The sequence below is a fragment of the Rhinoderma darwinii genome, chromosome 5, assembly GCF_050947455.1.
Source record: "Rhinoderma darwinii isolate aRhiDar2 chromosome 5, aRhiDar2.hap1, whole genome shotgun sequence".
Taxonomy (NCBI): domain Eukaryota; kingdom Metazoa; phylum Chordata; class Amphibia; order Anura; family Rhinodermatidae; genus Rhinoderma; species Rhinoderma darwinii.
The window spans coordinates 271,043,909-271,070,104 of NC_134691.1; positions in this window are offsets into that span (position 1 = coordinate 271,043,909).

The window sequence follows — 26,196 nt, forward strand, 5'->3', positions numbered from 1 at the left end:
ACAGTACGTCGGCAAACCCATTCAAATGAATGGGCAGATGTTTGCCGATGTATTGGAGTCGTATTTTCAGACGTAAAACGAGGCATAATACGCCTCGTTTACGTCTGAAAATAGGTCGTGTGAACCCAGCCTTAGTGTCCATTGAAGCATATTCGCTTATGATATATAGCATCTCAAGTAGCATGCTGTAATTTTTTATTTGAACTTCACATAAAAATATGCACGTTTTTATCGCTCCAGAGCATAACATTAGCACCGTATTCAGAATACGTACCATGCGACACTGGCAATAACAGCTGGAGTATTACAGCAACCAGACCTGTGATGATTAACTGATCGCTGGTGGGACTGCATCAAGAAATATCGGTATGTCAGATATGCAATACCTTAAAGGGGTTTTTCAGTCCGAAGAAATCGATAGCCTGTTGTCAGGATAGGCCATCAATATCTCATCAATCAGCTGTTTTGAAGGGGCTGCAGCGCCATTGAAGTGAATGGAAAAGGCTGTAATACTATGAACCGCTGCTACAAGTGTGTTGGCGATTCACAATGTGAGCCGTAAAGGAAATGAAGGGGAAGCAGTTCTCGTACAAGCATTGCGGCCCTTTTAAAACAGGTGATCGGCAGGGGAGTCGGAACCCGACCGATAAGATATTGATGGCCTATCCTGAGGATAGGCTATCAATTTCTTTGGATTAGAAAACCCCTTTAATGGGGGGGCGGAGCTAGCGCTGAGACTGCATGGACGTGTCTCGCTGAGCTCCGTACATCCAGTGACCCACAGAAGCTAACATAAGCGGCATAAAACTTCACAATGGTGAAGTATGGAGGCAGTAAGGTGAGGGAAACATCGGAGACCATGGTTCCGACCCCCTCACAAGCAAAGGTGGAGAAATACTTCGAAAAACGGGCCGTCTCCCTCCCGCCGAGAGGCCCCAAGATGGCGCCGTCCTCTCACAGACAGCAAGGAGACACGAGTGCAGGCGCCTCTGATGTGGAAGGAGAAAATGCTGATACCTTGCACGCTGAGGAACTACCATTGACGAGACACTTTATCACTCAGGTACTTACCAGAACACTGGAACCGGCTATAAAAGATATTGCAGAGATAAAGCAAGATATTAAGCAAATTGGCCACAGGGTTGAGACCCTGGAAAATAATCAGGCAGCCATTTTAGAATTTAATGCAGCAACAGTGCAAAGCTTCTCCTCTTGCCAACTTACATTCAATACTATCTTTAGATCTCTTGAGGATCAAGAAAATCGTAGCCGCCGAAATAACCTACGTTTTCGTGGTATCCCTGAATCGGTATCACCGACAGAAATTTCGGAAGCCATTGTGTCCATATCCCGCTCTATCCTGGGGGACACTTATTCTGACGAAGAAATAATTATTGAAAGAGCACACAGAGCACTACGCCCGAAGCCTAAGGTGAACGAGCCGCCTAGAGATATAATTTGCAAATATCTTAACTTCAAAGTGAAAGATAAAATCCTCTTTAAGTCGCGGGAAGCTGCACCATTATTTAAAGGCACAGTGATCTCCATTTACCAAGATTTAGCAGCGGTCACCCTTCAGAAGCGGCGTAAGCTTAAACCACTTACAGATCTCCTCCAAGCAAGAAAAATGTTATATCGTTGGAACTTTCCTTTTGGTCTATCCTTCTCGGTGGGGGGCCGCAGGTTTAACATCTCGTCTGTGGGCGATCTCGCTGAAGTATACGATCACCTAGAAATTGCTCCTTTGCAAATCGAAGATTGGGACCTTGTAACGGATCTCGCTTCTCTCCCTCCGGTCACTCAGACCACTCCGTGGAAGCAGAATCCTGCGTTCAAAGCGCCGAGGCATAGGAAACGAGCAGGTCGTATGACTCCGAGGAGATTGGTGGAAGATAATGACTGATCTATGCGTTTATGCGTCCTTTCGTTCGATTTTCTCTGAGCTAGCTAAATATGTAAAGTTTATTTTCTTCACTTACCATGATGTGATGCATATCTGCTATGACCTAGTCTGCTGATTATTTCTCTACTTATATTAGTTATCTTATGCAATTGTACTCATATTGCCATTGTAGAATCCGCAAATTGTGGGTTTGGAATCTATTATGGCTATTACCCCACACTATATTTTAATGTTTTACACTCCATTGTTACTTACAGACGCTGCTGATATATATCCTGTCACGTTCATAGACATGGATGCACGTTCTGTACAACCATTTGTTGAATTAGGGTTTACTCTAATGCTACTGTTTCTGCTGTTAACTGCCAGGTTGCCTAGGTTTATTTTTCACTGCTGGTACATGTATATTTCTACTACATTCGAATCTATAGTAATGCTGTATCATGGCGTCCTTAAAGATAGTTTCATATAATGTCAGAGGTTTTAACTCCCCCTCTAAGAGATGTCAGATTTTTTCTTCTCTCAAAAAGGCATCTTGTGATGTCATAATGCTACAGGAAACTCACTATAAAAACAACCATTTCCCTAATTTCTCCTTCTCACATTTTCCTGTCTGGCATCATTGCGGAATTCCACACTCAGCCTCTAGAGGAGTGAGTATAGGCTTCCGACGTAATTATCCCTTTAATTATTCGTCTTATTTCCAAGATATAGAGGGAAGATATTTATTTTTGAAGGGTACCGTGGGAGATCAAACGTTCACATTTGCGAATCTTTATGCTCCAAATATGGGTCAAATTGCATGGCTGTTGTCTACGTTTGCTCTCTTAGATTCATTTTCAGAAGGTTTGGTTCTTATTGGTGGAGATTTCAATTTAACTATTGATCCATTGGTTGATTCCTCCTCCAAGAAGTCAGCTTTATCGGTTAATGCACTATGTAAATTTAAATCTTTACTAATGTCGTATGGTTTAATAGATGTTTGGAGATGTCTAAACCCGACTCAGTTGGATTACACCTATTATTCATCTGTACATTCTTCCTACCACAGGTTAGACTATTTTTTTCTCTCCAAATCCTCACTTAAATATTGCTCCCAAGTAGAGATAGGTTCGCAGTTGCACTCCGATCATGCTCCTATTTTTCTAACTCTAAATTTCCCGAACAGGCACAAACGCTCATCTACCTGGAGGTTAAATGATTCTATACTAAGCTCATTGACTGTTAAAGAGCATTTCAAATCTAAATTAGCTGATTACTTCCAAATTAATGAAACCCCGGAAGTTTCCCCTGAAATAATCTGGGACGCTCATAAGGCGTTTATCCGTGGCCATTTTATTAGCTACTGTTCCCACCTACAAAAAGAACGAACTAAGTGTGTTGACGAACTTTTAATTAAAATCCAGAAGGTTGAGAGATTGAATAAGGCATCTGTCGCGATACAGCATACACAGGAGTTGACTTCCTTGAGAACTCAGCTGTTAAATAAATTGAACTTGTCCTCAGCCAAGTCCTTTATGCATTCTAGACATAAATTTTATGCACATGGAAATAAAGCTTCTAAGTTTATGTCTAAAAAGTTTAAACAAAGACATACTCTTAACTACGTACATATGCTGAAAGACGCGACAGGCGCTTATATCTACTCTTCAAGCTCTATAGCTGAACAATTTCGTTCTTACTATAACAATCTTTACAATCTAACAGCAGCTGATACCTCCTCACTTAAGACAGACAGACTCTCGCTCATTTCTAAATTTTTGGAATCCTTATCTTTACCACAGATTTCTCCCTCCCAAAGTGAGGGGCTGATTCAGCCATTCACTATGACGGAATTAGAAGTTGCCCTGAGGCAAACTCCTCCAGGTAAATGTCCTGGTCCTGATGGCCTACCTGTTATATATTACTCCTCATTTAGGGATGTATTACTTCCTAGATTGTTGTCATTAGCGAACCTCTCTCTATTGGGACATCCACTTTCCTCTGATATCACACATGCACATATTACTCTTATTCCTAAAGAGGGTAAAGATTCGTCCTCTTGCTCCAATTATAGGCCCATCTCTCTTCTCAATGCAGACCTAAAACTTATTGCTAAATTATTGTCAAACAGACTTAAACATATTCTTCCTGATATTATTTCACCCGATCAGGTAGGGTTCGTTAAAAATAGAGAGGGTAAAGATAATTCTCTTAGAGTCCTGCACGTTTTACATTATTCACGCAGACATAAACTTCCTATGGTCCTTCTCAGCACAGACGCCGAGAAGGCATTTGATAGAGTTGACTGGTTATATATGAGGAAAGTTTTGCTGTCCTTTAATTTTCCTATCCCCTTCATAGACGCTATATTTTCAATGTATGCCTCTCCCTCCGCATCTGTCATGGTGAATGGGGTCTTATCTTCCCCCTTTAAGATACGTAATGGTACAAGACAAGGCTGCCCTTTATCTCCGTTATTGTTCTTGACAGTTATGGAGACCCTCATGCAGGCAATAAGATTAGATACTGAAATTCAGGGGATACGCCTAGGGGGCAGAATGCATAAGGTAGCGGCATACGCTGACGATATGTTATTGATGATCACCAATCCCGAAACTGCTCTCCGCAGACTCCAATACGTTTTTGATTTATTTAGTAATATGTCCAATTTTAAAATTAACAAAGGGAAATCTCAGGCCTTAGGATTCTCCTTACCAGAGGCTCGGAAAAAACAATTGACAAGGGGCTCTGACTATGATTGGACCTCTCCCTACCTGAAGTTCTTGGGTATTAAGATTGGGCATAATTTGGATAATCTATTTTCCCTAAACTATGCCTCTTTCCTTGCGGCTTTGCCGGCCCAACTAAAGAGGTTTGAAGTCCCTTTTATCTCATGGTTTGGTAGGAAGAATGTTTTAATGTCATTTATTCTCCCTAAGCTTACGTACCTTATGCAAGTTCTGCCGATACCACTTAATAAGACATTCTTTACGGAGGTTAATAGATTATTTGTTAAATTTATATGGCAGAACAAGAAAGCTAGAATTGCTAGAGACATCTTGTCCAGACCCAAATCAAATGGGGGTATAGGTCTACCTGATCCTGAAAAATATTATCAGGCCATACATCTATCGAGGATCATAGACTGGATCCACGCCCCGTTATATAAGTTATGGGTGTCAATAGAAAATGATCTTTCCTCAATTCCTCTCCGCACATTAGTACTATATATAGGAGACTCTACAAAGGAGGCCAAGATATATAATCCAATTACATTGGCGACGTTTAGGGTCTTTTCTACTATGTTCAGACAATTGTTCAGTCCCTTCCCCACTACTACAAGTTAAAGATATATTGAGCCTTGCTCAAGGTGCCTTAAAGGAAAGTATTCCTAGTGTGATTGCCTCCTCAGAATGCCCGGTGACACGGCTTTTTGATGACCTTGGTGATATAAAAGATGACTCGTCTCTGTCCTCTTTACTAAGTATCCCCATTCATCACTACCCCTTGCTTTCCTTCATTAGACTTAAGGTCAGAGCTCTAGGGCAGACAATTATCGAAACACGCCCTCTATTATGGTTTGAAAGGCTTTTGTCACAGACATCACCAGTCCTCAAACCAATTTCCTTACTGTATAAAAGACTCATCTTGTGAAGGATGGAGTGGACAGAAGTTAATGTTTATAATAATTTTCTTTCTTTAATAAAATATAGACTATAGAGTTGTGTACATAATTGTGATGAAGCAATAGTAATAGGATTAGATAAGTATACGTGGCAAGATGGCCCCTGAACAGGGACTACGCACTAATAAAATAACAAGTCACTTCCTGGTATGAACGAACTATGAACTAGGAAGACATATCTAAAGGACCAGATAAGGGTGAACCTATCCAAGGATGACACAAAGTAACAAGAGGCTTACAGTGATACGTGCTTTTATAAAAGTGTGATAACATGTACCCACCCCCAGGAGAAAGGGGATATATAGAACAAATGTGTCTAATAAATAAATCAGTGACGCCTGATGCTGAGTGAGGAGCTTTGTACCAGACTCTGTGTGGTGTGATTCCTTTCGTACGAACTCAGCGTATTATCCCTGCCGGTTGAGACTGATTAGTACCCGAACATTTTGGCGCCCAACGTGGGGCCACACTCGAGGGATAAGCCGTGTCCGTGATCGACGACCCCCAGACGCCTCAACATCGAATCACCAGCCACGCTCCCAGGAAGTCTGATCAGCTTCAAATAAAACACGGTAAGGTTAAGTTCATGTTTATGAATATTGGCTCTTATCCGTGTGGGAGAGTGAGCAGGTGATAAGATACCGAGGTATTTGGAGTCGATCCCGGCCACACTCTCAGCGACAGAGAGTTAACCCGCTGTGTGGTTCCAAGAATCATAGTATAGATAGTCGCGTCTCGCCGGCATAGGTGATAAGTATAAGTGTAATAATTTAATTCGTCGCAGGGTATAGGTTGATACCATTAAGTCGACAGAGACAAATAGTCGCAGGGTATAGGTTGATACCATTAAGACGACAGGTGTAAGTGTAATAATTTAATTGGTCGCAGGGTATAGGTTGATACCATTAAGACGACAGGTGTAAGTGTAATAATTTAATTTAATTGGTCGCAGGGTATAGGTTGATACCATTAAGACGACAGAGACAGACAGTCAGTTATAATTGTGTTAAAAAAAAATAAAAAAATAAATAAATTGTGTTTTGTGTTCAGAAACATCGAGAATAAGGTTTCATTCTCAGGACGGTGTTAAATATAGAACAGTATGTTTAATGTGTTTAAAACAAAGAGACAGGCAAAGGAATGTGGTTCATTAACCGCAAAAGAGATAGTAGAAAAAAGAGAAGGCAAGAAGAATGTAGAAAATAGTAAGAAAGTTATGCACATAGGTGGCATATTTATAGATGGAAGAATGGGCTGCAGCTCTTAGGGAAAACAAGGGAAGATTAAGTGACGAAGGAAAGCTAGATGAAGCATTAGCTTGGCAAAGAACAGCCATAGCCATAACTAAAGACAAGTTTACTGAGCAAGAAATACGAGACAGAAAGGGTAAAATCATCAAATATGTGTATTACAAAGAACGTATCCAGCCACCGCCCTATAATGGCGACGGTGGAATTCTAACTTCGTGGGAGTGTCCCAGTTGTGGTTAACAGAACCCGCCCCAAGTTGAATATTGTGTATCATGTCACTTTCCACGCCCCGATCCTCCCATATATGCCACGCCTTCGGCACCACTCCCCGCCCCAGGAGGCCATCTTGGTACACCTAAACCTGTTGTTCCGTTATATCCGGTACTCACACAAGAAGGTGGATTTTATAAGCCCCCTCCGTAGGATGTGGCCACGCCCGGCCCAACCAAATCAGTATGAAATAATCACCTTGTTAATTTTGTCATTTGTAGTGTTTTTTCTATTTACAGAAGTTCCAGTTTTAGTTCACTGATGAAACAACACGTCATCATAATATAGAGATGGTGGCCGTCAGATTGTACGGTTAAACATTAACGTAGATAATTCCTATACAATGGTGTGATGAATGATTGCAGATACGTATGTTGTTTTGCCGGCATTGAAAGTGTTAAGATTGTGAGAAGCTGCGAGTTTGTGACCTCCCTCCCCCCTAAAGTGTGCTGTGTTTGAGAGGAGGAGGAGGGGGGCTGACTGGGTGCAGTCTGCAGGGCTGATGAGACAAACGGATCTCAATATGCACTGCTGAGATATATATATATCAGTAATGTCTACAAACCTAAATACATTTCTTCTCTTTTGCGCAAGCGCTGTTGGTTATAAAAGTTACGATATTTATGTGTTCTGATGTGATCAGATTTCATGTGTTTTGATAATTCAGATGTATTAAACTACAGATACTGTGAGACACGGGGGTTTGAAAATGTATGTGCCCCCCACCGTTCCCTATTTTTATATACTGTTTATTGGTTTGCAGTAATTAATGTTATCAGAGATAATATTTTCTGTTTTATTGAATAACTAACTACAATTGTTTTGTTTTTGATTTTACACATGAGTTATGTCATTGTAAAGATAACACGTTTGTCAGGAAAAGTCATTTTTGTTTCAGGCTGTTGTACATTACAGGGGGTTAAATTAGTGTTATGTTGAGATGTAGTTTTGAACTCTGCTACATCACTCTCGCAGAGTCCACAAAGGGGGGAAGGGTGAAGGAACTGACATCACTCACACGAGTCTTTATGGATTTAGATGAGGGAGAAGGCAAAACAAAACTTGTCTGGACATTGTTAATTTGATGTAAAGTTTTTGGGAATGTTTTATTTTTATTTGTTTTTGTATTAATCAAGTATTTGCAGAACCTGATAAAAGTGAGATTCTCAAAGTATTCTGGATTATCAGCTGAATGAGGAGGAGTTGTGTTTGGTAGCGGCTTGTGACACCAATCCATGGAGTACCTCTACGCAAGCATATACTTTGTACTGTACTGAACAAAATGGACATGACACTGCGGTTCTCACACAAAGTCATGGACCACAGCAGAGCCCGATAGTATATTATTCAGCTAGACTAGACCCTGTGGCCCGAGGTTCCCCATCATGTGTGAGAGCTATCATTGCTGTAAATTCAATGTTAAACAAGGCCTCAGATTTGGTCCTGGCATTTCCACCACATGATATATATATTACTGCTATTCTAACTCAAGTACAACCTAAGCATTTGTCCACTGCAAGACATTTGAGATTAACCTGTGCGCTTCTTCTTCCTGAGCAGGTTACTTTACACCGCTGTACTACATTGAACGCAGCTACCTTACTGCCTTTGGAGCAAGGGGGAGAAGACGTAGGTAAAGTATGGTCACAATTTTTTGCCTGAAACTGATGAACATGATTGTATGGCCCTTATGGCCCAGGAAACAGTGGTGTTCGCACATGTGAAAGATACCCCACTCCAAAACCCAGACCTAAATACTCTTTGTGGATGGTTCAAGGTATTTTGTAGAAGGATCTTTTCTTACAGGATATGCAGTAACCACCGAAGATGTAGTCCTAGAAGCAGCCTCCTTACCAGCGTCCCGCTCAGCACAAGAAGCGGAGCTTAAGGCCCTGGCAGCAGCATGCCAACATGCAGAAGGAAAGACAGCAAATATATACACTGACTCTCGATATGCATTTGGGATTGCACACGATGATGGCCCCATATGGAGGGCAAGACAATTTTTGACCTCTGCAGGTACACCTGTAAAGAATGCAGACTTTGTAAAATATTTGATGGCGACCCTGATGTTACCCACAGAAGTAGCAGTAGTAAAGATAAAAGCTCACACTAAGGTGAGTTCACCAGAGACAAAAGGAAATGCCCTGGCAGACGAAGCGGCAAAGCAAGCAGCACAGAAGCTACCCGTGTTAGCAGCCGTATGTCAGATAAAAGATCCAGAGGAAACAAGACCAGCTGTAAGCCCGGAACTACGGCAAAAAACTTCAAGGACAAGCAACAAAAGAAGAAAAAGACAAGTGGACGGCCCAAGGAGCAACGCTACGAAAAGATGGCCTCTGGCAATGCCAGAATAAACTGTGCCTGCCTAAGACAATGTTCCCAATGATGGCCCAGATAACACATGGAGAGACACACCAATAAAAAACGGCAATGATGGACTTGGTAAACAAGGTGTGGTATGCCCCAGGGTTTAGTGTGATGGCCAGCAGTTTTACACAAGGATGCATGATCTGTGCAACACATAATATTGGAAGAACTGTAAAAGTACCACAGAAGCACACACCCAGACCTATATATCCGTTCCAGAGACTGCAGATAGACTATATTCAACTACCCAAAGTTGGTACCTAGGAGTATGTGCTTGTTTGTATTGATCTCTTTTCAGGATGGCCAGAAGCTTTTCCAGTAACCAAAGCTACAGCCGTAGCCACAGCAAAGAAACTGATCAACGAGGTGGTGTGCAGATATGGAGTTCCAGAGGTGATCGAGAGCGACAGAGGAACTCATTTTACGGGTGAAATCATGAACCATGTGTTGTCAGCTCTAGGCATAAGTCAAGCCCTACATACACCATACCATCCACAAAGCAGTGGGAAGGTTGAGAGACTAAATGGGACTCTCAAATTGAAAATCCAAAAAGCAATGGTAGAAAACGGGAAACCATGGACCGAGTGTCTACCATTAGCCTTGTTCTCAGTAAGATACACGCCCACAAAAAGAACAGGTCTCAGCCCATATGAGATCTTATTTGGGTCGGCTCCCAGATTAGGATGTTATTTTCCACAGGTGCTCCAAATGCAGTATGGTAGACTAACAGATTATGTATCAACGCTGAACAAACAATTGACCAAGGTGCATGCACAAGTATTTGCTTCCATTCCAGGTCCTGATTCAGTTGACGTATAAGCTAGAACCAGGAGATTGGGTCGTTGTTAAAAGACACGTGAGGAAAAGTCTAGACCCAAGATTTGATGGTCCTTTTCAAGTCCTACTCGTTACAAGCACCTCAGTGAAGCTCGAAGGAAAGGCAAGCTGGATTCACGCCAGTCATTGTAAAAAGGTTCTTCAGCCAGAAGAATGAAGATCTTTGCGGTTGTTGCGGCGGTTGTTGCGTGTGCTCTTATACAAAAAGGCAGAACTTCTACTCCTGTACACGTAATCAGTACAGAATCACTGGAACAGTTCAGGACAGGGTGGGCGAATGCCACAGTGGATAGAAAGCAGGGTAACTACACCTGTAAGGCCAATGCCCCGTGTTATACTACAAATGTGACTACAACCGAAGGGACTTGGAAAAAAGGGCCACATGGAGGGACTGTGTACCTTCACATAGACAAAACAGCCAACATTAGCATACAAGAAGAGACTGGGACTGTGGTTTTGTTGTTATGAACCAGATTTACAATATCTACAGAAATATACAACCAGTAAAAATAGAAACGAAATGATAAATAAGACTTATGAAAGATTCAACAAGGAGAGGCTCAACTCTACGATTGTAATAAAAGAGACTGATGGGATGATATTATGTATGAATAATAGCCAAATAAGAAATAGGAGATATTTTGTATTCTTGATAACAATTTTAAGAGATATTTAGGAGTATGGAATGGTATACAGTTAGAAACCCAAGAGACCATCTCTCAAAATAGTCACATATTTACAAGGGGAAAAAAGAGATCTGAAAGGAAGTTTTGACCCCCATGTGTATATAGATGCTATAGGAGTCCCAAGGGGGGTCCCAGATGAATTCAAGGCCCGGGATCAGGTAGCAGCTTGATTTGAATCATTAATCCCTATGATCACAGCTAACAAAAATGTAGATTGGATAAATTATATCTATTACAACCAGCAACGGTTTGTTAACTATACTAGGGACGCTTTACAAGGTCTAGCTGACCAGTTAGGACCCACATCTACTATGACTTTCCAGAACCGTATGGCCCTTGATATGATACTAGCAGAAAAAGGAGGCGTTTGTGCCATGATAGGTACTACCTGTCGTACTTTTATTCCAGATAACACAGGACCAAACGGCAAAGTAACCATGGCAATCAAACAGATTGTTTCTTTATCCGAGGAATTAAAACGAAATTGAGGTTTCACAGACCCATGGGATCAGTATTTCTCATGGTTAACCGGATGGCAGAAAATTCTGGCCCAAATTGGGATTGTAATCTTAATCTTTCTAGTGCTTTTCGCAGTTATTGCTTGTTGTGTATTACCATGTATGAAGAAATTAATGACTAAAACTATAACTGAAGTAACTCCCACTTTTATGTTTTCTTCAGAAATTGAAGGACTTTTACCAACTCCATCCATGAAAACAACCACCCTTTATCGAGACTATTGTTCTGAAGATGAATAGATAGTGTAGGGTGTGCACCGACTCTTTAAGTCCAGCTACAAAGGGGGGTCTCCTAATAGGGGAGGCTCGTCTCAAACTGGTGAAAAAATCCTTTTACTCCCCTTTCCCAGAGCACGGACACACTTAGGTTAAGAAATGAAGAAAATAATGATAAAAGGGGGGACTGTGAAGGATGGAGTGGACAGAAGTTAATGTTTATAATAATTTTCTTTCTTTAATAAAATATAGACTATAGAGTTGTGTACATAATTGTGATGAAGCAATAGTAATAGGATTAGATAAGTATACGTGGCAAGATGGCCCCTGAACAGGGACTACGCACTAATAAAATAACAAGTCACTTCCTGGTATGAACGAACTATGAACTAGGAAGACATATCTAAAGGACCAGATAAGGGTGAACCTATCCAAGGATGACACAAAGTAACAAGAGGCTTACAGTGATACGTGCTTTTATAAAAGTGTGATAACATGTACCCACCCCCAGGAGAAAGGGGATATATAGAACAAATGTGTCTAATAAATAAATCAGTGACGCCTGATGCTGAGTGAGGAGCTTTGTACCAGACTCTGTGTGGTGTGATTCCTTTCGTACGAACTCAGCGTATTATCCCTGCCGGTTGAGACTGATTAGTACCCGAACAATCTCACCCAACTCATCTACAATTCCGTATTTTGTTAAAATATGGGAAAGAGATCTTAACAGGTCCTTCTCCGAAGTTGAACTTCACAAATTGTTGATAGCTCCACATAAAATGTCCAGATGTGTCCGTATCCAAGAGAATGGATACAAGATTTTATCCAGGTGGTACAAAACGCCTGATATAACCTCAATATACACACCGACACACTCAGACACTTGTTGGAGATGCAATTCAGATAGAGGTACTTTCTTACATATCTGGTGGTCCTGTACCGTCATTCAAAAATGGTGGAAAGATATCTTTGCCTATTGTAACAATGTATGTGGCACTAAGGTCATAGCTTCCCCAGATCTTGCTTTGTTATCAATCAACCCCCCTTCTACTACGATCCTATCCTCAAACTTATTTCAGATTCTGCTAATTGCTGCGAGACTACTGATCCCCTCTTACTGGTTATCTGTTGAAACCCCATCGGTAGCACATTGGATAGCGAAAGTAGACCAAATTTACAGATTGGAAGAAATTTCTCATTGGGAAAGTTATTCCAGAGATACTTTCTTGACAATATGGGAACCCTGGAGGAAATACAGAAAATTTTCATAACCAGTGATGATACCCCTGAATACCCCAATATCTGTATCTTCTCTAGGTTAACTCTCAGGCAGAAGATTTCTTTTTAGGTGGTTTTTTATCTCATCTAAACTGATGATATTGTATAATTGTATTTGACTGTCTGCTCATATAAATACTTGCACTTTCTTTGAATACTGCGAAATTACATGAACATACATGTACTATGTAATTTGTTTTATGTTTGTTGTTTTCTTTTTGTTAATTTTTTTTTTTCCTTTGAAATTTTTACGTTTTACTTTGTAATGCGTTATTCTTTCAATAAAAATCTTTAAAAAAAAAAAAAAAGAAGAAAACCCCTTTAATAAGAAATAAATGCTTTACTAGAAAAATGCACAATGACACCCTAATGAGTCAGATTGTAAGTCCCAGAACAACTCTCCTATTGCTGGAAATAAAGTTCACTCGCTGTAGTTATGCACTTTCTGGTAGGCACAGCACCACTTTTTCATATGTATACAGCAGCATTATCTGTTATGCTAATCTTCCACCAGATGGATTGGACCGATAGCTAGCACCTCTGACTTCTTAATAAACTTGTGTTTGAATATTGAAAGGATAAGCCGCTGCTAGACACTTCGAACATTAGTGTTGTTTGTGCTGCCACAAATCCCTCTTTCCTCAGACTTTAGACAACAGGTGACTGAACAGATGTACTGACTGCTAACCAGAAAAAAATTCCTCCTTCCTCTCTCAGTTGTCTAAAAGAGACATTAAAGAGGCTCTGTCCCCAGATTATCAAATCCCTATCTCCTATTGAATGTCATCGGCGCTGCAATGTAGATAACAGCAAAGTTTTATGTTTTTTTAAAAAAACTATCATTTTTGCCCAAGTTATGAGCAATTTTAAATTTATGCAAATGAGCTTTTCAATGGACAACTGGGAGTGTTTTCTCGTATTTCCAACTGGGCGTGTATTGTGTTTTTACCAACTGGGCGTGTATTGTGTTTTTACCAACTGGGCGTGTATTGTGTTTTTACCAACTGGGCGTGTATTGTGTTTTTACCAACTGGGCGTTGTGAATAGAAGTGTATGACGCTGACGAATCAGCATCATACACTTCTCATCATTCCCACCCAGCTTCTTTCACAGCAGACAGAGTGACGTCACCCACAGGTCCTTCAACCTTGTCGTCGGGAGTTGTAGTATAAGGGTATGTGCACACGATGAGAGGCTTTTACGTCTGAAAAGACAGACTGTTTTCAGGAGAAAACAGCTGCGTCGTTTCAGACGTAAATGCTGCTCCTCGTATTATGCGAGGCGTCTTTGACACCTGTAATCTTGAGCTGCTCTTCATTGACTTCAATGAAGAACGGCTCAAATTACGTTGCAAAGAAGTGTCCTGCACTTCTTTGCCGAGGCAGTCAATTTACGCGTCGTAGTTTGACAGCTGTCAAACGACGACGCGTAAATTACAGGTCTTCTGCACAGTACGTCGGCAAACCCATTCAAATGAATGGGAAGATGTTTGCCGACGTATTGTAGCCCTATTTTCAGACGTAAAACGAGGCATAATACGTCTCGTTTACGTCAGAAAATAGGTCGTGTGAACCCAGGCTTACAACTCATGGAGTAGCGAAGGTTGCTTTCCCCTGATCTAGGATATATTATAAATGCTTTATAGAGTATATGTCCGACTAATAGGGAGTCTATGGTTTTGAATGACATCTTGAAGCTTACAGGGGTACGGGGGGTTGTTGAAATGAAGTGAGCTACACTACATATGGTAATGAGCATGAGGCGGCACTCTACCCCGATTCTATTAAAAAAAGGATCATGCGAGTCGATTGAGGACTAAACACAGCGCCGCTCCTGTCCATGTCAGGTGATCATCTCAGTGTGACTAAGCTGCAATACCAGACAACACCCATGCACAGGAGAGGCGCTGTTTCTGAATGGAAGCAGTCATGTTTTTGGAAACCTCAAAACCCCCTTAACATATGTTACCACCTTCCCGTCAGCCCCGTTCTGAAATTAAGGCTTTCACTTACAGGGGGCATTGACGTCCTGATTTAAAGCGCTCTCTACTATTCTGAGTGGCTTCAATAAGAGAATACAGGTAAAACAAATATGGCTGCCATCTCAGCTCCCACGGGGCTCTCCACAACTCTGAATGGCCACTCGACATTTAAAAATTGCCATGTATAGCATCACTTTATAACTAAGTAGATTTGCCCTTCAGGACCCTAGAAAAGCTGGGTGACCGCTGTAATGTGGGTCATGTTGGGTATTTTTCATTTTCCCCTTATATGACTTGGCCTCACAGACTCAGACAATCCACGGGGCTGAGATCTGATGATGGATTTGCAAAATATGAAACCACATCTGAGGTAAATGTATTTTCCATATAAAGTAACAGTAAATGCGCCTCTCAGTGTGTGTCTGTGTGTAGCAATGCTGTGTGTAGCAGAGCTGAGTGTGTGTGTGTCTGTGTGTAGCAGTGCTGTGTGTGTGTCTGTGTGTAGCAGAGCTGATTGTGTGTGTCTGTGTGTAGCAGTGCTGAGTGTGTGTGTCTGTGTAGGAGAGCTGAGTGTGTGTGTCTGTGTGTAGCAGTGCTGTGTGTGTCTGTGTGTAGCAGAGCTGAGTGTGTTTGTCTGTGTGTAGCAAAGTTGTGTATGTGTGTCTGTGTGTAGCAGAGCTGAGTGTGTGTGGAAAGGAATTGACTCAACATTTCTTTATTTACACAACTAGGTTTTTAAAAACGCGTGTCTAAAAAAGCACGTTGTATGTACTAACAGTGCACTTTAGCAATTATGTAAATAAAAAGCGTAATCAAGCGTTTTTTAATGTGTTTTTTTGCACTTAAAATGCGCAAAACAAAACGTGTCAAATACACGCCATGTGAACCTGTCAACTGAAATGTCATTCACTTCACTTTCATAATTCTAAGGGTATGTTCACATGCAGTGTTTTCAGACATTTTTCGGGCCGTAAACGTCCCGAAAAATGGCTGGAAAATCGGAAGCAAAACGCCTACAAACATCTGGCCATTGGTTTCAATGGGAAATATGGAATTCTCTCCTGATGGGGCATTTTTTACGCGGCTGCTTTTTAAAAACGGCACGTAAAAAGACGCCCGCCAAAAAGAAGTGCATGTCGCTTTTTGGGACATTTTTGGAGCCATTTTTCATTGACTCTATAGAAAAACAGCTCCAAAAACCGCTGTAAAAAACGCAGCCAAAAACGCGAGTTTGATTAAAAAATGGCTGAAAATCAGGAGCTGTTTTCCCTTTGTTTAATAAGCGTGTGAACATACCCTTAGCCTTTTGGCATGTCCTATAGCTTCTGCCAGCTGCCATTCACTCCCAAAATGGCAGCCGGACACTGCTTAGCAATTTGGAGACACCTTTTCCTGGCTTGTAGGAGGGGGGGTGAGATTCCCTCCCACATTTACGGCAGCTGTGAGTCAGGTTGCTTTGCCTTATTCACCTTGCTGTAATTCTGCGAAGTGCTCCCTCTGGTGGCCATGTTAAAGAAAAAAAAAATACAGCAAACAAACTTAAAAAATATAATAGAAATAAGTAACTTACTTAAAAAAAAGGTTTAATTCGCGACACATTCCATTTAAAGAGCTTAGGTCAGTTATTTCAGTCCCCCTCTTCATAATATTCAGAGATTCTATAGTGCCAAGGGACTGGCGCAGGGCAAATGTGGTGCCTATTTTAAAAAAGGGCTCTAGGTCTTCCCCTGGTAATTATAGACCAGTAAGCTTAACATCCATCGTGGGGAAAATGTTTGAGGGGCTATTGAGGGAATATATACAGGATTACGTGACAAAAAATAGCATTATAAGTGACAGCCAGCACGGTCTAACTAAGGACAGAAGTTGTCAAACTAACCTGATATGTTTTTATGAAGAGGTGAGCAGAAGCCTAGACAGAGGGGCCGCTGTGGATATAGTGTTTTTGGACTTTGCAAAGGCATTTGACACTGTCCCTCATAGACGTCTAATGGGTAAATTAAGAACTATAGGTTTAGATAGTATAGTTTGTAATTGGATTGAGAATTGGCTCAAGGACCGTATCCAGAGAGTTGTGGTCAATGATTCCTACTCTAAATGGTCCCCGGTTATAAGTGGCGTACACCAGGGTTCAGTGCTGGGACCACTATTATTCAACTTATTTATTAATGATATAGAGGATGGGATTAATAGCACTATTTCTATTTTTGCAGATGACACCAAGCTTGTAGTATAGTTCAGTCTATGGAAGATGTTCGTGTATTGCAGGCTGATTTAAACAAACTAAGTGTTTGGGCATCCAGTTGGCAAATGAAGTTTAATGTAGATAAATGTAAAGTTATGCATCTGGGTACCAACAACCTGCATGAATCATATGTCCTAGGGGGAGCTACACTGGGGGATTCACTTGTTGAGAAAGATCTGGGTGTACTTGTAAATCATAAACTAAATAACAGCATACAATGTCAATCAGCTGCTTCAAAGGCCAGCAAGATATTGTCGTTTATTAAAAGAGGCATGGACTCGCGGGACAGGGATGTAATATTGCCACTTTACAAAGCATTAGTGAGGCCTCATCTAGAATATGCAGTTCAGTTCTGGGCTCCAGTTCATAGAAAGGATGCCCTGGAGTTGGAAAAAATACAAAGAAGAGCAACGAGGCTAATAAGGGGCATGAAGAATCTAAGTTATGACGAAAGATTAAAAGAATTACACCTATTTGGCCTTGAAAAAAGACGACTAAGGGGGGACATGATTAACTTATATAAATATATTAATGGCACATACAAAAAATATGGTGAAATCCTGTTTCATGTAAAACCCCCACAAAAAACAAGGGGGCACTCACTCCGTCTGGAGAAAAAAAGGTTCAACCTGCAGAGGCGACAAGCCTTTTTTACTGTGGGAACTGTGAATTTATGGAATAGTCTACTGCAGGAGCTGGTCACAGCAGGGACAGTATATAGCTTTAGAGAGGCTCTGTCACCAGATTATCAAATCCCTATCCCTATCTCCTTTTGAATGTGATGGGCGCTGCAATGTAAATAACAGCAAAGTTGTTGGTTTTTTTTGAAAAACGATCATTTTTGACCAAGTTATGAGCAATTTTATATTTATGCAAATGACCTTTTCAATGGACAACTGGGCGTGTTTTCTCGTTTTACCAACTGGGCGTTGTGAATAGAAGTGTATGATGCTGACAAATCAGCATCATACACTTCTCATCGTTTCCACCCAGCTTCTTTCACAGCAGACACAGCGTGACGTCACCCACAGGTCCTTCAACCTTGTCGTCGGACAAAGAAGATACATCGGCTCCAGGCATCCAAAAGGTTAATATGCTCGTCTCTAGGGAGTTTGCTATGCTTACCTGCACATGGTGATGCTGCTGCAAATTCAACTGTACTCTCTGACGCCTGGAGCGGATGTGTCTTCTCTCTTCCGACGCCAAGGTTGAAGGACCTGTGGGTGACATCACGCTGTGTCTGCAGTGAAAGAAGCTGGCTGGGAATGATGACGTCACCCACAGGTCCTTCAACCTTGGCGTCGGAAGAGAGAAGACACATCAGCACCAGGCTTCAGAGAGTACAGTGCAGGGTATGTGCAGGTAAGCATAGCAAACTCCCTAGAGACGAGCATATTAACCTTTTGGACGCCTGGAGCCGATGTATCTTCTTTGTCCGACGACAAGGTTGAAGGACCTGTGGGTGACGTCACGCTGTGTCTGCTGTGAAAGAAGCTGGGTGGGAACGATGAGAAGTGTATGATGCTGATTTGTCAGCATCATACACTTCTATTCACAACGCCCATTTGGTAAAAACACAATACACGCCCAGTTGGTAAAAACACAATACACGCCCAGTTGGTAAAACGAGAAAACACGCCCAGTTGTCCATTGAAAAGCTTGTTTGCATAAATATAAAATTGCTCATAACTTGCGCAAAAATGATCGTTTTTCAAAAAAACAAAAAACTTTGCTGTTATCTACATTGCAGCGCCCATCACATTCAATAGGAGATAGGGATTTGATAATCTGGTAACAGAGCCTCTTTAAAAAAGGGTTAGATAATTTCCTAGAACAAAAAAATATTAGCTCCTATGTGTAGAAATTTTTCCCTTCCCTTTTCCCATCCCTTGGTTGAACTTGATGGATATGTGTCTTTTTTCAACCATACTAACTATGTAACTATATAGCTGTCTACACTTCCTCCTTGCCTTACAATATCTCATCCCATAGCACCCTACTGGGTGGCTGGTCCACTAAACTGAGTCTGCACTTGTGTAAATACTAATTTTAACTTGTTTGCTGATATTTGCTTGTTCAATAGTGTGACAAATACCCTTGTTCCTATTGTATCACCTCCTTTCCGTGTAGATTGTAAGCCCTCTCTTCCTATGTTTATATTGTAATATTGTATCTGATTGTAATTGTTGTGTCACTACTCTGTAACCTATTACACAGTGCTGCGGAAAATGTTGGTGCATTATAAATTAAATTACTGTTATTAAATATTATATTTTTATTCAATTATTAATGGCCTAATAAATTTCCTAAGGGCTTATTCACACGAACGGGTGTCAAATCGGCCGACTTGCATCCGTGCAGTACCCGATTTCACAGATACCTCAAACACTTGAGTCTATTGAGGGATCCATGAAAACGGGCAAAAATAGGACGTCCTATTTTTTCACGGGCTGTTCACACGGTCTGTTAAAACAACTGCTGTGTGAATAGCCCCATAGAAGTACATTGATTTTAATGCAGCCGCGTGAAGGCCGTTAAAAAAAAAAAAACGTCCGTCACACGGACAATAATCCGGTTTATGTGAATAAGCCTTAAGTATTCTTAACAGGTCATCTTAAAATGTGTACATATGATGGTGATAGATGATCCTTATGTCATGAAACTTGTAAACATGTTATATCTTGTATAGATTGTAAAATGCATTTTTCTCCCAGTACTAACTCGAAAGACTGTAACTATAATTCTGCCAGCTAGTAGAATCTAAAATACTGTTTAACACTGACATAATCGAGTCCTAGCATTCTGCGATAATCTGTGTGTCCAAAAGTCCATAATATAAGCCCAGGAGAAACTCTCCCATTTGCAGCTGTTGCAAAGTTCAGGGAGAAATTATTTGTGTTCTGTTCAAGAATGATCATCAATATATCCCTAGACTTGCCGCAGGTTTAGTAGTTTCAGTGCAGAGAAGGGTGCTGAAACACATCATTGCTACACTAAAGGGCATCTATAAACAAAGGAAGTAGAACTGGGGCCGCCTACTGGGGCTGGGGCCATAGCAGAAGTAGAACTGGGGCCGCCTACTGGGGCTGGTTCATTCAATCACACCACACCATCCCAGGATAGGATGGCCCACTACTCTTTTCCCCCGATCCACTTCCTTTCTCTTGTAGATCAAAAAGGCAGCATTAAGGCCTCATGCCCACTTCACTTATTTTCTTCAGACACATTCATTTCTATGGGGTCATGCACACTTCTGTTGTTTTGACAGTTCGGTTCATCCGTTCCGTCAAAAGTAGTACATGTCCTACTTTTGTCCGTCGTTCATTGACCGTGGGGCCCATTGAAGTCTATGGGTCCATCCAAAAAACGGACGGCACACGGAAGTCATCCGTGTGCTGTCCGTTTTTCACATATCGTTAGTTTCCTGCATTCAGCACACAAGATGGATTTTAATGGAAGACAAACGGAAGCACAACATCCGTTTAAAACGGAACAACGGAACGGGCGCGGAGTGACAACCGAAACCACACGGATGTCACAATGAACACACGGATCTATTTTAAACGGACGTGAAACGGTGAAGGATGTGTGCATGAGGCCTAAAGGAACACTACAAGAACTGATACACTGTGTTATGTCTAGTGCAGGGCCTGAGGAGGTAGTCAATGACACAAAGATTCAAAGAAAGATTCCCTATGTCGTCCACTGACCTTTACGCAATGCCATAGGCATACAAAGTGTGCCAGCTTTGCCTGGAATGTTTCTTAAATTCTGTCAGTTTGCCCTTTACTTAACATTACTGTGAAGTTAGGGAGAAAAAAGCATGTGTGGTTTCACTCAGTCCCAAGGAAAGGGGAACAGTGCCAGCCAGAGCTCAGCCCCTTCTTCTAATGGGCCGCATCGTAACTGCCTCTACAATATGTATGGCCATGCATTTTAGCACCATTTTAGGATTTATATATCATCTACATAAAAATAAGTAACTTTGTAACTACATTGCAAATATGTTTTAATATTAGTCAGAACATAACCACTGATGCATGACCATTGACTCAGAAAAAATAAACATAAAATTGCTCAATATGCATCATTAACCCCTTCCCTCTTTAGCCACTTTTGACCTTCCTGACAGAGCCTCATTTTTCAAATCTGACATGTGTCACTTTATGTGGTAATAACTCCGGAATGCTTTCACCTATCCAAGCGATTCTGAGATTGTTTTCTCGTGACACATTGGACTTTATGTTACTGGCAAAATTTGCTCGATATGTTCAGTATTTAATTGTGAAAAACACCAAAAATTAGCGAAAAATTGCAAAAATTAGCATTTTTCTCAATTTAAATGTATCTGCTTGTAAGACAGGCAGTTATACCACACAAAATTGTTGCTAATTAACATCACCCATATGTCTACTTTAGATTGGCATCGTTTTTTGAACATCCTTTTATTTTTCTATGACCTCACAAGGCTTAGAACTTTAGCAGCAATTTCTCACATTTTCAAGAAAATTTCAAAAGGCTATTTTTACAGGGGCCAGTTCAGTTGTGAAGTGGTTTTGAGGGCCTTATATATTAGAAACCCCAAAAAAGTCACCCCATTTTAAAAACTTCACCCCTCAAAGTATTCAAAACAGCATTTAGAAAATGTCTTAACCCTTTACACATTTCACAGGAATTAAAGCAAAGTAGAGGTGAAATTTACAAATTTCATATTTTTCTGCAGAAATACATTTTTAATACAATTTTTTTTATAAAACAGAAGGTTTTACCAGAGAAATGCAACTCAATATTTGTTGCACAGTTTCTGCAGTTTTAGGAAATATCCCACATGTGGCCGTAGCGTGCTACTGGACTTAAGCACCGGCCTCAGAAGCAAAGGAGCACCTAGTGGATTTAGGGGCCTTATTTTTGTTAGAATATATTTTAGGCACCATGTCAGGTTTGAAGGGCTCTTGCGGTGCCAAAACAGTAAAAATCAATCAAAAGTGACCCCATCTGGGAAACTAGACACCTCAAGGAAATTATCTAGGGGTGTAGTGAGCATTTTGACCGCACAGGTTTTTTACAGAAATTATTGGAAGTAGGCCGTGAAAATTAAAATCAACATTTCTTCAAAGAAAATGTAGGTTTAGCGATTTTTTTTCTCATTTCCACAAGGACTATAGGAGAAAAAGCACCGCAAAATTTGTAAAGCAATTTCTCCCGAGTAAAACAATACCTCACATGTGGTAATAAACGGTTGTTTGGAGACACGGCGTGGCTGAGAAGGGAAAGAGCGCTATTTGGCTTTTGGAGTTCACATTTAGCAGGAATGGTTTGCGGAGGCCATGTCACATTTACAAAGCCCCTGAGGTGACAAAACAGTGGAAACCCCAAACAAGTGACCCCATTTTGGAAACTATACCCCTTGAGGAAATTATCTAGGGGTATAGTGAGCATTTTGACCCCACAGGTTTTTTGCAGAAATTTTTGCAAGTAGGCTGTGAAAATGAAAATCTACATTTTTTCAAATAAAATGTAGGTTTAGCTAATTTTTTTTCATTTCCACAAGGACTAAAGGAGAAAAAGCACCATAAAATTTGTAAAGAAATTTCTCCCGAGTAAAACAATACCCCACATGTGGTAATAAACGGCTGTTTGGACACACGGCGAGGCTGAGAAGGGAAAGAGCGCTATTTGGCTTTTGGAGTTCACATTTAGCAGGAATGGTTTTCGGAGGCCATGTCACATTTTCAAAGCCCCTGAGGGGATAAAACAGTGGAAACCCCCCACAAGTGACCCCATTTTGGAAACTACACCCATTGAGGAAATTATCTAGGGGTATAGTGAGCGATTTGACACCACAGTTTTTTTGCAGAAATTATTGGAAGTAGGCCCTGAAAATAATAATCTACATTTTTTCAAAGAAAATGTAGGTTTAGCTAATTTTTTCTCATTTCCAGAAGGACTGAAGGAGAAAAAGCACCACAAAATTTGTAAAGCAATTTCTCCCGAGTAAAACAATACCCCACATGTGGTAATAAACGGCTGTTTAGACACACGGCAGGGCTTAGAAGGGAAAGAGCACTATTTGGCTTTTTGAGATCACATTTAGCAGGAATGGTTTGCGGAGGCCAGGTCACATTTGCAAAGCCCCTGAGGGGACAAAACAATGAAAACGCCCAAAAAGGGACTCCATTTAGGAAACTACACCTCTTGAGGAATGCATCTAGGGGTGTAGTGAGCATTTTGACCCCACAGATGTTTCATAGAATTTATTAGAATTAGGCAGTGAAAATAAAAACAATCCTTTTTCTTCAATAAGACGTAGCTTTAGCGCAAATTTTTTCATTTTCTCAACAAATAAAGGAAAAAAAGAACCCAACATTTGTAAAGCTATTTCTCCCGAGTACGGCAATACCCTATATGTGGTCATAAACTGCTGTTTGGGCAAACCGCAGGGCTCAGATGGGAAGGACCGCCATTTGGAGTGCAGATGTTGCTGGATTGGTTTCTGGGCACCTGTGGGCCCAAAACAGTGGAAACCCCCCAGAAGTGACCCCATTTTGGAAACTACACCCCTCAATGCATTTACCAAGGGGTGTAGTAAGCATTTTAACCCTGCAGGTGTTTTGTAGAAATTAGTGTGCGCTCAATGTTGCAGAGTGAAAATGGGATTTTTTTCCATAGATATGCCAATATGTGGTGCCCGGCTTGTGCCACCATAACAAGACAGCTCTCTAATTATTATGCGGTGTTTCCCGGTTTTAGAAACACCCTACATGGGGCACTAATCTTTTGTCTGGACATATGACAGGGCTCAGAAGTGAAGAGTACCATGCGGAGTGGAGGCCTAATTTGGCGATTTACAAAGTATTGGTTCACAACTGCAGAGGCTCAGATGTGAAATAACAAAAAGAAACCCCTGATAAGTGACCCCCACTATGGAACTGCACCCCTCAAGGCATTTATTAAGGGGTGTAGTGAGCATTTTCAACCCACAGGTCTTTTCCATAAATGAATGCGCTGTGGATGGTGCAAATTAAAAATGTATATTTTTCCCTAGATATGCCATTCAGTGGCAAATATGTCATGCCCAGCTTATGACGCTGGAGACACACACCCCAAAAATTGTTAAAAGGGTTCTCCCGGGTATGACGATGCCATATATGTTGAAGGAAACTGCTGTTTGGGGACGCTGCAGGGTTCAGGGCCGAGGGAGCACCATTTGGCTTTTGGAGAGCGGATTTTGCTTGGTACTATATTTGTTTGAGTATTGCTGGTGTTTTATAATGTGGGGGTACATGTAAGCGGGGCGGAGTATATAAGGGGCATAGTCAGGTGGTATAAAAAATAAAAAATAATCCATAGATGTGTGTTACGCTGTGAAGCAATCCTTTCTGCACAGGCCGGTGTCGCACTGATAAATGGTGTCATTTCTTATCCCCCTTTTGGTCCACACTCCGCGCCTTTGTAGTTTGGGGAATTTTGCTGGGAAGTGTTGTCCTGGTATAATACGGGCACCGTCGCTTCCAGCGGATATGTTTGGGCTCTCCCCTTCCTGGTTCCCTAATTTTAGGTCCTTGATAAATCGCCTCTTGAAACTGAAGAAATGTTCCCCTCGGGCACAACTGCATATTTTTTTATTTCCTGACTTATTGGAGCCATAACTAATTTTATTTTTCATAGACGTAGCGGTATGAGGGCTGGTTTGTTGCGGGACGAGCTGTAGTTATTATTGGTACCATTTTGGGGTACATGTGACTTTTTGATCACCTTTTATCCTATTTTTTGGGATGCCAGGTAAACAAAAAAACGCAATTCTGGCACAGCTTTTTTTGTTTTTTTTATACAGCGTTCACCACGCATTATAAACTACATGTTAACTTTATTCTGCGGGTCAGTACGATTCCGGCGATACCTAATTTATAGCACTTTTTTATGTTTTACAACTTTTTGCACAATAAAATTACTTTTGTAAAAAGAATGTATTTTTTCTGTCGCCAAGTTGTGAGAACCATAACTTTTTAATTTTTTTGTCGACGGACGTGTATGAGGGCTTGTTTTTTGCGGGACGAGCTATAGTTTTTATAGGTACCATTTTTGGATACGTGCGACTTTTTGATCACTTTTTATTGTAATATTTGTAGGGCAAAGTGACCAAAAAACAGAAACTCTGGTAACGTTTTTTACGGGGTTTTTTTACGCTGTTCAACGCGTGCAATAAATAATATAATATTTTGATACCTCCGGTCGTTACGGTCGTGGCGATACTAAATACATATGGTTTATTATTATTTTTCAATAGTAAAGGACTTGATAAGAGTAAAAGGGGGATTATGTTTTATTTGATTACTTGAAACTTTTATTGTTTTCAAACTTTTATTTTTTGCACTTTTTTTTACACTTTTTTATACTTTTTTTACATTTTTTCTCAAGTCCCACTAGGGGACTTGAAGGTCCAACGGTCAGATTTATTTTTTTCTAATACATTGCACTACCTATGTAGTGCAATGTATTAGATCTGTCAGTCATTCACTGACAGCAAGCCGTTTAGGCTTCGCCTCCCGGCGGGGCCTAAATCGGCTTCCGTAATGGCAGAGCAGGAGACCATTGTGTCTCCTGTTGCCATAACAGCAGTCGCCAGTCCCGATTGCCTGTCAGGGCTGGCGATCTGCTAGTAACCGCTACGATGCAGCAATCGCTTTCGATTGCTGCATCGAAGGGGTTAATGGCAGGGATCGGAGCTAGCTCCAGTTCCTGCCGTTACAGGTGGATGTCAGCTGTACAGTACAGCTGACCTCCACCGCTGATGACGCCGGATCAGCTCCTGACCCGGCGCCATCTTGCCGGCAGCTACGGAAGCCGATCAGGCTCCGCCGCCGGGCGGATCTTGACCGGCTTCGGTGCTAGGCAGACCGGGAGGCCAGTATTAGGCCTCCGGTTGCCATTGCAGCCACCGGAACCCCGGCAATTTCATTGCTGGGGCTCCGATG